This window comes from Larus michahellis, chromosome 3 (assembly GCF_964199755.1).
Source record: "Larus michahellis chromosome 3, bLarMic1.1, whole genome shotgun sequence".
NCBI classification, from domain to species: Eukaryota; Metazoa; Chordata; class Aves; order Charadriiformes; family Laridae; genus Larus; species Larus michahellis.
Genome location: NC_133898.1, coordinates 68,566,899 through 68,582,479, shown reverse-complemented (window position 1 = coordinate 68,582,479; position 15,581 = coordinate 68,566,899). Strand labels below are relative to the sequence as shown.

The window sequence follows — 15,581 nt, the reverse complement described above, 5'->3', positions numbered from 1 at the left end:
GACTGACCTTAAAAGGCAAAAATAAATTGAATTTTAAAATTACAGCATAATCTGCTCCAATTAAAATCCCACACTACTGAAGAAGAGCTCCTACACTGTGGTCTGTGAACCAGGAGTCCCCACGAAAAGCCATGTAACAAAAACCAAGGGCAGGCTGTGAAGCATAGCCAAGATCCCCGTTCTCTCTCATCCTAGATGAATGTCATAACCATTACACTACAAAGCCATTTCAGTCTTGCAGACACATACACAACGAACCTTGAATTCTTTTCCACATAGATAGACTGTTCATGCTCAGCACACCTAACGCTGCAGGCAAGGCATTCTGCTGGGAGCCGCCAGCTGTGGAAGAAGCTTTCCCCCCGGCAGACAAGGACGTTCAATCTGTCGACCCCTCCCCACAATTTTATGGACAACCCATGTAAGCGCTCAACTGCTATATAAGTTCCATGTGTAGTTTTATCGTTATATAGAGAAAGGGCACTTCTTTTTCTCCTGGTCCTATTTTGTAATGGTCACCACTAGAGCTTGTGTTGAGCTGCACCCTGTACCTGGCACATGCTGAGAATGCCGACTGGAGTGAAAACAAGGGGACTCTAGTAGACGAAAGCTTCATATGAGGATGAAAATAGGATGGAAACATGAAAGCAGCACTGGCTTCTGAGCTCTGCCCCAATCTGAGGTGCTTTTGAGCATGCTCACGCTCAGATCTTTCAGACACCGACTGGCTTTTAAGGTTAAAAAGCAAGTAAGCAAAGCAAGAAATTTGCAACAGGCTCAGTGTTGAAGCATTTTCAATGTCAAACAAAAGCTAAGTGGGAGTTTTCAGGGTCTTACCCTTGGATTTAAGCACAAAATCCTAGTTGGAATCCCTAAATCCCGTTTCAGGAACATTTTTTGGATCTAGTCCTTAACATCTCAATGACCTATGCCATGTTCTCACTGTCAGTAAGAAACAGACTGATAAGTCTCATCTGTGATACCCATGCATAGCAGCTGTAGGCTGCTTCTAATCATCAACATTCTTTAATTATTAATAAAAGTTTTATTAGGCATGAGTCAAAAGCTTCTCTTTTTTCTGGCAAAGGGCTGGGAAGATAATTTTTCTTTCTAACAGTAGACGTTTTTAAAGCAATAACCCAAAATTTAAACCAGATTTAAACCAGATTTAAATATATTAAATGCAAATCCCCATTATCATTAACACATTATATAGCTAAGTTGCTAAATGCATAATATATCAAATAGCTATTTCTATTAAAGAGTATTTCTTAAAGAAATTATTATTAATAATTTTTTATTATTAATAATATTATTATTATTGAGGAGTATTACAATTCTGTAATGACATTCATGCCTTGTTTTTCTGTCTTATAGAGACTGTTCTTATTCTAACACAGTATGAGATGTTACTGTACAAACTTCATTCATGTTACCTTCTCATCTATTCTTAGGTAGCATTTTAATGATAACACCCGTTGTTCCAATAACAATTTTCAGTCTTTATTGCTTATGGGATCTAAGGCTAATCAGAAATGTAATGCTTCACTGTGTTTGAGAGTGATTGATTCCAGTACATAAAAGACATTTTTTTTTCCCAGTGCAAGACATTTCTGTCTTTGTACTTTGCAACTACTGGCATTAATATGAACCTGGAAAGAAATCGGTGCAAATCAGAAATATGCATTGAAGATTTCCTCTATGTATTTGCTGCTTTGTCTCTCACAGGAGAGACTGCCCCTGCATTCCCCAGCTACATTATCACACACTATAAAGGAGAAAGTGCAATGAATGCAGTTGGTTTATTCCCCCCAGGAGTTCCCGCTGGTAGAGTATGTCAAAGTACTCCCAGCCGTCAGTCTGTCAGGTCTGCTCGGATGTTTTGGAAGACAGCGTGCTCTGAATGTGAATGTAACAATAGCAGGCTGATTTTTCAGCAGCCAGCACTGATAACTCTGATAAACAGTCTTCTTGAGGTAAGAAGTGACGCATATCAGAGGTTCCTGCCTTAGACGCCAAGGTTATTCGTCATGTAATTGGATATTGTTGGAGAAAACCATAATTATCCCAGATTTAAAGGCATAAGGCCATCTAGTTGATAATATGTGGTCAAAGATAATCATTCGCTGCTGAATCCACTTTAATCTTTCCTATTCATTTACTTTGAAGATATGTGACCTCACCAGGTCGTACTTAAACAAAGCTGTGACTTACTGGCTTCGTGATTATTGTTAAATTATAGACCTGGCGCGCTTGTAATTTCATTGCTGTGGTAGGGTAAAACTTATACTCTCCTAATTCAGAAGTCTAGGAAGTTATCAGTTGACAGAAGTGAGGAACACATACATCCCCCAGCAGATGCAGAGCTCTAGCTCTGGCTCCAGCCAGCAGAGAGCAGCTGTAGTGAATATCCGCTATTTCCGTCAAGTTCTGCCTATTTGACCCTACAAGCGCAATAAAAATTCCAGCTCACATACAGGTGGGGTCCATCATTAACCGTGCCTGAATTTGCCACTTTCAGCTGACCCTGGGCTGCCCAAATGATGGAAAACCTCACAAGATCTAGGAAGTCTGCTACTCCTGTCCTCACTTACCCCCTGTCCCTGCTTCTGCTCTCTGGCTGCTCCGCCGTTCCCCTGCTGAAATTATGTTACAGCTGGATCCCAGCAGTCCTAATCATTCCCTTGGAACTGTAACGGGAGTTTTTATCACATCGCCCATTGAGTGACCCAGGAGATTCTAGGAAGTAGCTGGCTCAGCCGCCCGAGTGTGCTGAGGCAATTAGTCATCTGGGGGGCTATCTTCTGCTTCCAGGAAGCCAAGGACTATCACATCACAACAGGTTTTAGCTCCTGCCCCCAGGGAAACAAGCACATGAAAGCTCACAAAGTTATACCAAACAAAGTAATGCCTCTGGCTTGGGCCAGCTGCAGATCCCAGCAGCCTTTTCCCTCACATCTTTTGGCACCAGAAAATTGATATACCGTTCCTCCTTCAGTGCTTTGCTCAGTCCTGTGATAGGAAGTCAGATTCCCTGCCGTGCTACCTCTCTCTTTCATATGCTAATGCACGCTTTTGTGTTTCTTATTACAAACATCCCCAAACCATCCATATAAGCATTACAAAACCTTCATGTAAATACTATATGCTGCCTTTAAAGACAATTTTTTGTTTGAACAGCCTCTTGGTTGCTCATTTACTTTTTTCATATTCTTAGCATGGTAACCATACATTACAATACTTTCTTCCCTAAAGGCTGCACAAATAAATGAGGCTTTGGCTTTTCTCCAGATATTTTCCCATTGTTAACAGGAATATCTGTTTTTAGACCCTTTCCCGTTTTTCCGTAAAGGTAGCCTTATCTTCTTGATCCATCAGTAACAGTTCGTTACCGATGTGGAACTCAGGCTCTTTGAGGTAGCCTTTCCTGTAATTACTGTTTCTGTCATTAATTGTCCCCTGAAACTTGGGATATCTAAAAGGAATTTGAGGTAATTCCTTAGGCTTATATAGGGGAAAAAAAAATCTACCGGAGTTCTTTGGAGGTATTTAATTTTGTTGTCTTATCATTATGAAATAGCTGTTAATGTTTGTAAGCTCTTTCCCATCATAGGCTGCATATGGAAATAGATGACCCTGGCTGAAGCTCTAGATTGCTTTTGATGAGTAAAATGGGAAAAAGTTCGTAAGAGACTTGTACTGAGCCAAAATATCAAGACTCGTATAGATCCTAGGCTTGTTTAGTCATGTTTTATGCATAGATCCAACATATTAAATAAATTTCCAAAAGAAATTATGGAGCTTTATAATAAAAAATCTCCTAGTTCTGACACCTTTGACTATATTGTCCCACTCCATTAAATTACTGCTTCAGAAGGAATTTCAACTAGGAAAAGGAAAGAAGGCAGGAGGCAATGAGTAATAGAAAGGCACTGGCTGAAGTGCTGAAGTGGCTGAAGAGTACAAATGAGGAATCTCAGCTCTAAGCAACAATTTAAATTGCACAATACTGAGAGTGGTAAATGCTCTTCACAGATAGCACATAGCATCACTGCGCTTTCTCCTTACCTCTTTTGTACCCTTATATGTCCACAGTAAGAACGTTTATATCTGAGGCTTCCTGACAGTCAACAGAAAGACAAAGGCATTTTGAGAGCTATTTCAAACGAGCTATTTCTGTTGGTCAACTAGAAGGGACCCAGGGATGACTACTGTGTCCAATTCTGGAGCCCTTGCTACAAGAAAGATATGGACATGCTGGAATGCGTCCAGAGAAAGGCCACGAGCATGATCAGTGGGCTGGAGCACCTCTCCTATGAGGACAGACTGAGAGAGTTGGGGTTGTTCAGTCTGGAGAAAAGAAGGCTCCAAGGAGGCCTTATAGTGGCCTACCAGTATCTTAAGGGGGCCTACAAGAAAGCTGGTGAGGGACTTTTTAGGATGTCAGGTAATGGTAGGACTAGAGGGAATGGATTAAAACTAGAGATGCGATGATTCAGACTGGACATTAGGAGGAAGTTCTTCACCATGAGAGTGGTGAGACACTGGAACAGGTTGCCCAGAGAGGTGGTGGAAGCCCCATCCCTGGAAGTTTTTAAGGCCAGGCTGGATGGGGCCCTAAGCGACTTGATCTAGTGGGAGGTGTCCCTGCCCATGGCAGGGGGGTTGGAACTAGATGATGTTTAAGGTCCCTTCCAACCCTAACAATTCTATGATTCTATGACAAGCTCAAGAGTTTCCTCCTCTGTGGGGAGGAATAATAATAATAGAGGGTAATAAGAGAGAGTAATAAGACTTTGAGAGGGTTCACATGTATGAAGAATCAGATGTCCAAGACACTTGTCACTTTTCTGCTCAAAACCTTCTGATGCCCTCCTCCTGAGGAGTCATGTTTAAAAACAGCATGTTCTGGTTATAGAATAATTAAGGAAATTTTAAAGCACTTGATTGCAACTGGTGTCCAGCCTTTATTCATAAAAAATTATCGCAGGTAATTCAGCCAGAGGCATAGAGAGGAAGTTGCACATTGCCTGATATTTATGGGTTTAATTCTCAATGTCCCACATGTGTGGGAGTGCGTGTGTTTGCCTTGTCTTTCTATGTCTGTGCACATACCTACTCCACATAAATGAGCATTAGTGGGAGTGGGTGTTTTCCAGAAAACATACGATGCTCGTTGTGCAGTACTAAGCAAATGCAAGGTACAATATTATGTATGTAAAAGGCATTTTACATGGTATATTAGAGAAAAATCACTAAATTGGACATGCTTCATGAATGCAGAGAACATTCCATGACATGGGAGGAATTAGTCCAGCCAAGAAACATGATACCACATATGTAAAAAGGAAATTTGGCTCTTCAAGGAACGAGCTCAGCTATTATATCTTTTCCATCATAACTTAAAACCTCAGGGTATGATTTTATGATACCAACGTGCAACATATTAAAAAGATATCCTTCTTAGATGTATGATACTTATTCATTAGTTCCTGAAAATCAATTCATTTTAGATGCTTCTAACTGGATTGTCTGGAATCAGGACACCCAAATCAGCAGTCCTCTTAGAAACCTGTTGCTTCTAGGTTTTAAAATATACTGATTCATAATGGAAAGGGATTTAATTCATTTAAATGCTTTTTAGTGTGGCACAATTGGAGGACTTTTATATAAATTCTTGGCAAAATTTAACAACAAAACGAACCAAATGTCTTCTGTAATTGGGATAACAGCCTATGTCAAAGAAATACTTGGAAATTGAGAATGACAATGTTCCAAATTCTATTACTGCACATCAGTTCTGCTCAGGAACGAGACGCTGTTACTTTCAGATGGGATGGGAAGATCTTCCCACCCAAGGCCACACACAGCCGGAGCAGAAAAATCACATACAGGAATTTCTGCCTCCCTTTCTTATTGTTTCACAGGTCTTCATACCGTTCAGCTCATGCTGAAAAGCATTTAAGTGCTATCTCCTCTCAGAGATACACATTCCTCCGCTCAGCGTGCAGAGCAAACTGGCTTGCCTCCATGCCAGCAACACTTTTTCAGTATTTAGGTGGAAAGGCAAGGACCTGTTGCAGCTGATTTCAGTGCCGCAGCACGCAGCGCTGGCGATAGGCCAGGCAGGGCAATTTCTGACAGCGTGAGCAGACCTGGCTTCCAGAGCATCTCGGCCTCCAGCCGGGCCCACGGCTCTGCCCGACGTGGGCCAGGCTGCAAGTGTGGGCTGTGGCCGCCAGCTGTAACCATTCAGTGGAACCATCAGTCACAGCAGGGATGAAATAAAAGATGAATTGGTAAGCACTATTCCCTGTGTTAAATTAAGGGAAATTACTTGTCCCAAACAATATGAGGGATAAAGTAACTGAGGCCTTTGTTACTTGTGGCTGTGAAAGATGATTCTTAGAATTGGTCCTTATCTCTCTTTTCTCATCAGAATTGATCGTTATCCCACTTTTCTGACCAAAATATTGTTTTGGCCACAACACTGTTTTAAATTTTCCCTCATAACATATTCAAGTTACATAGATACAAACAGCATTTATATCCAGCCCTTTTCAGTAGTGTTCACACTTCAGGCATGGGTGAACAGCAGAGCTTGTAGCCATTACCTTAGTATGCAACCGTCCTCTCACCTAATAGCCCAGATATTATTGTCAAGACAACACAAATAATAAAAGAAAAAAACATGTTCAAAAGTGTATGGGGAAAAAAATCTTTTAAATACTTCTTCAGAATAAAAGCAACTGCAGATGCAAGACACTTTTTTGTCAATTGGACTGGACAATAATATAGCTGGACATATCTTAACACCTCTTGAACATTGCTGTGGACTTCAGAAGTGGTTGCCAGTACTCCGTCCCTGCCCACAGCTGGCCCGGGGGAAAGCTGCTCACACGTCCTGCAAACCGAGACGCTCCGGCCTGGAGGTCAGCTGGGGAGAAAGCACTTCGCAAGGTCATGCAGGGCTGCCAGCGCTACCTGGCATGACTCATAGGCATTGCAAAGTGATGAACTCCTACTCGACTCTCTGAAAAAAAAACCACCACTGTTTCTGAACCTGGCTAACAATGTTAACATTTCAACATGTATTTGTTATTTGTACTGTCTTGCCAATTACACTTGAAGCCTGAGGGTGACCAGATAGCTATAAATCTTGCTAGCCCAGAATAACCATGTTTGAGACCAGATTCTTAAAAATAAATGTAAGTATCTAAGAAGAGGTATAAGGGCTCTGTTACTACAGTATGCTGAAGGTTCATTAATCCTAACATTTATGGTTTCTTTCTTTCTTTGAAGAAAGGTAACGCTATTCCCATATTAGCCATAAGAAAACAGTTACGGCTATACAATGTGCAGGTATAAGACGATACGAGCCACTTAGTTATGGTTTCCTAATGAACCAACATTATCCAGTGCAGCATGGGGCTTTTGCAGCTTACATCTCTGGACTTCTTCCCAGATAAATCAGGGGGCAACAGAGAAAGGAGAAGTAGGATCCAGATCTCATCCCAGCCCTGAGTTGTCTCACATCGCCAGCCCTGGAAACAGGAGAAACTCCTGAGTTTAGGCAGCTTAGACACAGCTGAGGTGATTGAAACTCATTTCTTAGTATCACACAGGCAATGTGATAGACCAGGGACCTTAATTTGTATCTGTTCAGAAAAGAAGAACACTACTTGTTAAGAGTACGCATAATGTGTGGCATATCTTTTGGATACTCCTGAGCTGACATCTGTAGAGATATACGACCATTACAAAATCAGTTCAATTTCCTTTATTTTCCCACAAGGCCTGTATAAAGGAGAGGGGAAGGGGGCGAATGTCATTAATACAGTGAAACCCCATAAATAAGAATAGATATTGTGAAAACTGCTGAAAACAAGACTGGTTTAGTTATTTGTTTAACTTATGAATATTCATACAGCCATTATCATAGCTGTTTTCTGGAGCTTCTAAGTCTGAATTTGCAAAATCTATACTTTTCAAGCAATACTGCTGATATGTTTAAGTAGGCAACAGGCAAGCCTCAAAAGCTTTGGTAAGTCCATTTTATTCAAAAAAATATTTAAAAACCTGTATGTTTGTTTCTATTTATCTTGGCATCTTGGAATGCAGACAGAAAATCAAAGATCAGAATTTTCTCATGAGATTCTACTTCCTGGAAACAACCAAAGGGTAGCACTTTCTGCACCATTCTCATCCTTCCACTTCTGATCTCAGCAGAAACTGAGGAGCACAGCTGACTCCAATATTTATTTATTTAGAAAGAATAGAACATTTTGAACCTCAAAGCAAAATGAAGGAGAGTTTGGTTGTTTGGATTTCTGCCAAAGATGCGATGAATTCTACTAAACAATTGTTAAGCAGCAATTGTTATAATTTAGGGCATTTGGTCTGTGCCAAATGCTACTCCAGTGTGTGTTATTGTAATGTAGGGTGCAAGCAGCCTACTCAAATATCAGCACAAAACTTGGCTGGTTAAATTATCTAGCTGTTTTCCCATGGCTCCTCTTTGAATCGAAGGGAAGACACAGGTTCTGTGATACAGTGATTCAGAGTAGAGGGCTAATTTGGGTGCTTTGAATGGTACCCTTGGTGACTGTCTCGTTCCTATTTAAGTTAGTGACGTTGTAAAAGTGTCCCTGTTTCTTACACTGACCTTTGAATGATAATCAGGACCTGTCCGTATAACATCTAGTAAAACAAGGCTCCAACCACACAGACATCTGTTACCAAATTGATCTAATCCAAACTGATTTGTACTCCCACATGCACACTGAGGTATATTGGCATTTAGTAATAAAGAAAAAAAAAAAAGCAATTAGGAAAGCTATATTTGGCTTTATGCTGCAGGGAAATTACAAAAATAACCTAAAATCGATGTACATGTTAAATACAACTCCTATTTACTGTTAAGATTTAAATATCTTATCTACGAAATTAGTATTTTTCATCTTATCTAGACCAACTATCACCTGCTTAACAAATGTCTGCTCCTTTCATTATCCGTTTTATAAAATAAAAGTAAATAACCATAGTAAATAGCTACCAATCACTGAATGTATATAGTTGTCTTTTACCATTCATTTCCTCCTGCTCATCTCTCCATACCTTAACGTTGCTTCAACGAAGTGTTGAAGCCACGTTCCTCTCAACATGGTACATCACGTCCCATTCGTCCCAGCCTCAGGAAAGGGCATTAATTGCAGAGCTGCTAAGGCTGTTTTTTTACCACTCTTGGTTCAAAGATGTTTCATAGCATTACAGAGATGCAATCAGCTTTTCCTATCTCTTCCGTGCCACACGCAAGACACCTGCAAGCCATTGAGCTCTTTACCCAAATGCATCCTCATTCTTCCATTCACATTGTCCGGTGCTTGCTCTTGCTTCCATACACTTTCAGATAGAAAATATTCAACAAGCTAGCTACAACAAGCTGAAAAATTTTCACTGTGAAAAGGCAGTGTTATAATTTTTTTAAATTATTTTTATTAACTTTTTTTCTATGGGGGAAAGTTGTTTCTCCTTTCTCATTTTGTTAAGAAAATAACCAGCATTACATTCTGACCTTTTCTGGTAATTTTCCTTCTCTATTGTTTTGTTAATTTATTTAGACTTTAATATTCTAACATGTTTATTCAAATGTTATTCAAATACCAGGTTAAATGTTATTCAAATATCAGGTTATAGGATCTGTTATCCTAATGCAATGTTTTGAAGTTATCTCCACAGAATACTCCCTACATCAAAAGGAAAAAAATATTTTCTCAGAAGTAATTTACTGCAAATTTTTAAATTCTGCCTGACGGACATTTGGTTTTAACTTCTAATTTCTAATAAAAACAAAGCCTGACATTTTCATAAAACAAATTCTGCTTTCCAACCTGCTACTGTTAACATTGGTTTTATTATGTTAGCAATTGTACTCTGAACTGAGGAACTGTGCTTTTTAAAAGAAAATAGTAAGGAACCCAGCAGGCAGTCCTAGATGAGCATGCACTTCTGTTTATGCTGTGACTAGAAAAGGAAGTTTATGTTCCTGCAAAAATTAGACTTAAATAAGTATTTCCTATTGGATTTATACAAGCCCATGTGATGGCATAGTTGGAAACCTGAGATTTAGCCGCTAAAAAAACAGCTGATGTAGATGGCAAATGTCAGCAAAGGAGATGCAGTTCGTTTTCCAATTCATTGGCATAGGAAACTAGTGGTTTAATAGGGTGATAGGCCAACTGGTGTTTGATTTTTTTTCCACACAGTCACACAATCTGGTAAAAGTTACATCACTTCCTTGCACGCAAGCCCCACTAAATTGTTTCCTGTGCCAATGTTCCAGCTGAAGCTGGAAATACTGGAGGATTTCTTTCCCTTTCTGAAAAGCTGAAGTTAATGGTGGCTGAAACCAGTTTCATCTGGTATTACTTGAACGTTGATATTATACTTTAAAAATAAGAACAAAAACTATGTAATGGGTTTCATTGAAGTGCATAAGAAGTTCCTGATAAAAATAACAGAATTATTTAGTATATGCACAATATTCCATTAAAAACAAGCCAGCATTAGCAAGAAGATAGACTAGTCCATTGTATAGACTTTTTGTTTAACTCTGACTTTGGGACACAGCAAGGAACAGTCTGTAACATGTCTGCTTTTCAAAGCACCTAACATCATGACCAGAGCTGTATGGAAAGTGAATACAGAGGGAATGCAGAGGGGAGCAGAGTTGTCCCTGGCGGTTCAATGCTGCTCCCTTGAGCACCGTAATTTTCTTTTCTTCGGTAACGGAGACACGCAGCAATGTCCTTCAGTCAGCTTCTCTGAGTGTGACCAGAACTTTGCAGACTTCAAAAAAGGGGTGACAGTTTGCCAAGGTCATGCTTATAGAGAGAAGACGGTGCCTGTCATCCTAAGGATCTGAGCTTTGTTTCTGAATTAAGTGTCTTCAGACTGCAACTGTGTGCAGCAGGAAATGTTTGTGGGACCAATCACTCTTATGGTTAGCTCTCCCATCCCACCCAAAGGTGGCTGAAAATGGTTTTGTTGTTGTTTCTAGAGGATCTCTGTCAGTGGAAGGCAAGCTAAAGAGAGTAACCCAAAAGTCTTAAAATGTTGACATTAAGTAACCAGGGTTGTCTTGTAGTTCACTTGACATACGACGTTGCAGACCTCAGAAAAACAGATCAAGCGCACACAAATATAATCCCTAGTATTGAACAGATAATGAAAGGGAGACAGAAATTTTGTCCTGACCACCCCACCTGAAAACTTCTGAAACTGTATTGCTATTGATGGGAAGACATGTTTATAGATATCTCTGAGACAAAGCTCAGATTTGATGTGTGGCTAAGGTCTGGGAAAAAATCTGTATATAGTACAGTATTTGCATGGCCATCTTATCAAAATAACCTGAATCCTTTCCTGGTTTACTAATCATTTGATCAATTAGGGAATTTTTTAAGTAATGTATCTTTCAAATGCTGTGTATCTAAATGAATATTGCTATCATGAGAGCTGCGCGGATCTCTGCAAAATGATGTGTGATTGCCTGGATTGAAAACCAAAAATCATAACAGATATCTTAGGAAACATTGGAAAACATTTATGGTTTTACATATGGTCAGGATATCTTGGAAAGCGTACTGCAGCTGGAACTGCATTGCTGAGAGCAGGCTGCCCAAAGAAGTCTGAGAGAAACAGCTTTTCCAGAAAGCCTCCCCTGCATTTGCAGATCTAGTGGATGCCTTTAACCAGTTATAGATAGTTTTTCATCCTAGGCTATCTACTTGGAGTTTTTTTCTTTCTGCAGCATTATCATCAAGACTACATTTTGAGTGGTAGCCGCAGTGAGGAAAAAGAACCGACAGGTGTTTGCAATGGGGTTTGATAGCATGGTAATAAAACACCAGCACGGGGGTGACAGCAGAGCTCCAAAGCTGCTGACGCTGGTGGAGCTACATTTACACAAATGCATTTGTAAGAAACGCAAAGAGCTTGATTACAGTAAATATGGCCTGATTTTGCAGTCATGAGAAACTAGGTCAGAGGGAGCTTATTTTATCACTAGGATGTTTGTGCATCATTGTCAGACCTTTCCCATGACTTCCCAGCTGTATCTCCTGTCCATCCCCACAGCAAACTGCACTTGCTGCTGTCCTGCAAGACGCAAAGAGGGAAATGAACCCAAGAAACTTCTGTGAGAGGACAATTAACCTCAGCTTTGAGGCATGCACATCATCGGAAAGCTGATGTGCGGACAGACTGAAGACAGACAAAGGGTGATCACAGCACAAGCACAAATGTAGAAATGGTACTCCAGTACCATAGGTATTTTATCCAAAATACACACCTGTATTTCCGCTATGATTTAGTGGCCTAGGTATTCAACCTGACCAAAGTGTCAAGCTTCTTTAGTCACTGATAGTAACAAGTCCGCAATCAGAATCTACATGGCATCGGGCAAAATCCAATTGAGTTGTATTACTTTACTCTCACATTGCAAATAGGAATAAATTTGGGAGAGGTCTGCACAAGGCCTCTCCCTAACCTATGCCATCCTAATGCTCATTATAGGGTCTAAATGTGATTACGCACAGAGATATATTTACTGTTAATTATTGAAGTCACTAGACAAAAACTGAAGAATAACAAAGAGTAGTTACTCTGCAATATTAATATGTGCAGCCATCAAATATCCAACAAGTTTAAAAAGTTAAGAAATATTTATTAATTTTATTGTAAATAGTGCTTCTTTTCCTAGTCAAATATTATTTCCTCTCCATCTTGAAAGCTAAAAGGAAAAATTAATTTATCAGCTTTTCTGATATCTGATTTACAAGTGAAGGAGCAAGGTCTATTATTCCTCTATATTTATCATTATGTCTCATTTATTCCTACTGCACTATGCTTTCTTTGACAAAAATTTGAACTAGATATCACGTAATGCAGATTTTTTTGGCTACTCATTTTATTTTTATAATTTCAAAAGATAGGAAAAGACAAAATCATAGTTGCAAGTCTTTTCCATATACCATAAGGGACAAGGATACCATAGGCTATACAACCACTAATGCCGTCTCATTAAGGTTATAAGTGACAGAAGAAACATTTCAAATGTGTCACGTCTCTCATCTTTCAAACAGCTGCCATAATTTTTAGATACTTATGTCCCAACCGAGAAAATATGTATGCACATGCTCAGCTTTAAAGATGGCAGTAATCCTTTTGAATTCATTGAGGCTATCCAGTTACTTAATATTAGTTATGTATTTAAGGGATGTGCGTCTCTTATCTGGTTAGTCCCTTTTTCTACTCAGTTTTTTTTCACCTGTTCACAAAAAGTAATCCTGCAGGATGCTGCAGTTATTCTTGTTATAGGGTTATTGTATAAAGATGATGATTAGCATTTCCATTATCTCGTACAAGTTATTATTTTCTGCCTACCTGATTTCTACCTACGTTTTCAACTAGATGCAGTGTTCTTAACCTCCCACTCCATTACCCTCGTCCATTATTAAGCATCCGTTGCAAAACCATTGCAATGATCACTGTGTAACGGCTGCCTTTGGGATAGCAATGAGTTCTTAAATCTCTGGACTTTCCCTTGGCTCAGGTAAATCTCACTTGCATGTAAGAATTGAGGGAGGAGATAAACTAATGGAGTCCGTCAGATACATTGTGCAACACAGTTAAATATAGTGCTGGCAATTCCCTTCTTACTTCTCCTTCAGCTTATCATTATTATTTTCTGATTATGGTTTATTAAGGTGAGATCACTCTATTATCTGTTATCTGTTATTTCCTTTAAAGCCACACAGAATTTCACCGTCTACTGGGCGGGGAAATTTTTAGCATCAGACTCAGTATGCTGAACTTTTAATTTTCCAAAGCAGGCAATGGAAAAATTACACAACCTCACTGTTTCCAATTAGTTATGGACTTCTGTTTATTCCTTTACCACAAGCATTTTTGCTTAGTTAGTAGTACAAATTGTTAATCACAAAAATGTGCTATCTCACATGTGCTAAGAATGAAAAAGGAATTGGCTCCTTGCCCTACAGAACTCAAGCAATCCTCACTCCTCCGTTTCCAGAATCCTTTTCCAAGGAATCTGATTCACTGATGACAACAACCAAAAGATTATGGTGAACCCACAGAACACCACTGCCTGTCTTCAACTTTCCCTATAGGTGAGGCTCTCCAGGAGTGATTTTTTGCACAGCTCAGGCTATAACAAGTAGTGCATCCTTACCATTCCCTTAGAAATTCATTTCACTACTCTTGACAGTGAGGTCGTAGCAGATTAAAAAATAAAATTAAAAATAATAGACATTTGTAATGAGACATATGTGAGGCAAAGAATAAGAGAATTATACTATGATTTTTAAAGCAATGAAAGAAACCTTGCAGGAGGTCATTAGAAAAATTCTTGCAAGCTCTGCATAAGTCTGCCTGCTTATGTTCCTTCTGTCATATTCTCCAAGCCTCTTAGGCACTCTGTTCCCTTGTTCCTGCTAAAAGTTACTCACTCACATTCTTGTTTTCTTTCTTGCTCCTTTTAGGCTGCCCTGCAAATGTGCAGCACGGGTTTTTTCTTTTACTTTATGTGTAACAACTGCGGCCCAGCATTTGCAATCTTATCTGTTATCTTAAACTCATATCACACTCATGAAGTCTTCTAAAACTTTATCCCATTGATGATGTTGTCATTTGGTCTGACCCTAGGCAATGGCCTAAGCCTGTTGTCTCTGATCTCCAGAGGTCCCTTCCAACCCCTACCACTCTGTGATTCTGTGGGTCCCTGCAACCCCTAGACAGAGGCAAAGGCATACTTTTCATAAGCGACTACTGATTTAAGATGATTCTGCTAATAAGTGCCATCTTACAACACTACACTTTCTAAAAATCAGTATCTGACAGTCTTTGAAACTGGTCTTAACATTTGGAGTACTTAACATTTGCTAATCACTTAAAAAGTTTGGTAGTCTTTTTCCAATTATTTTTTTGAATAATGTACTGTATAAATAGACAATATCAAATCTTTTCAGGTGTCTGTTTGGGAATGTACTCTTAGTAAGTTGTGACACAACGCAGTGGGGTGGGTTAGCTGAAAGAATAGACAATTTCCAATTGTAATGAATCTGCCATGAATTTTTGTGCCATTTTTCCAAACATCGGCTATCAGATAGAAGTGACAGGAATAATAGAATAAAACTTCTCCTTTACAATGCTCTGTTAACACAGAAAGGCAAAGCTGCCTGTACTCTGAGGAAGCTGTCAGCAAAGTTGCAGGCTGGAGGTCCCAGTATCACTCACAGTACTGGCAAGCAGGAGGTCATTGCTGGGGAATGAAACTTGGGGAGGGAAGCAAAAGGAAAAGGCTGGGGGGGTGGAGGGGGAGAATCAAGGATCTTTCTTCACCATTCTTTTTTTACAGCTTTTGTGTGTCTGGACTGATTTGTTGTGGGAGAACTGCTGGAGACCGTATATTTGGCACAGGACAGGGTAGCTCAAAGCCAAAAGGATGGTGCTATTGCCAGTTTAAACCATGGCTTTTCTTTTTTTTTTTCTCTTTCTCC

The 15,581-nt window shown here is 39.6% G+C and overlaps 1 protein-coding gene across 1 annotated transcript in view; it reads left to right on the top strand.

The window, feature by feature from the left end:
- The window catches only part of PDE7B (phosphodiesterase 7B), a 177,296-nt gene that overhangs the window by 73,617 nt on the left and 88,098 nt on the right, over window positions 1-15,581 (top strand). The gene's annotated exons all lie outside the window — the stretch shown is intronic.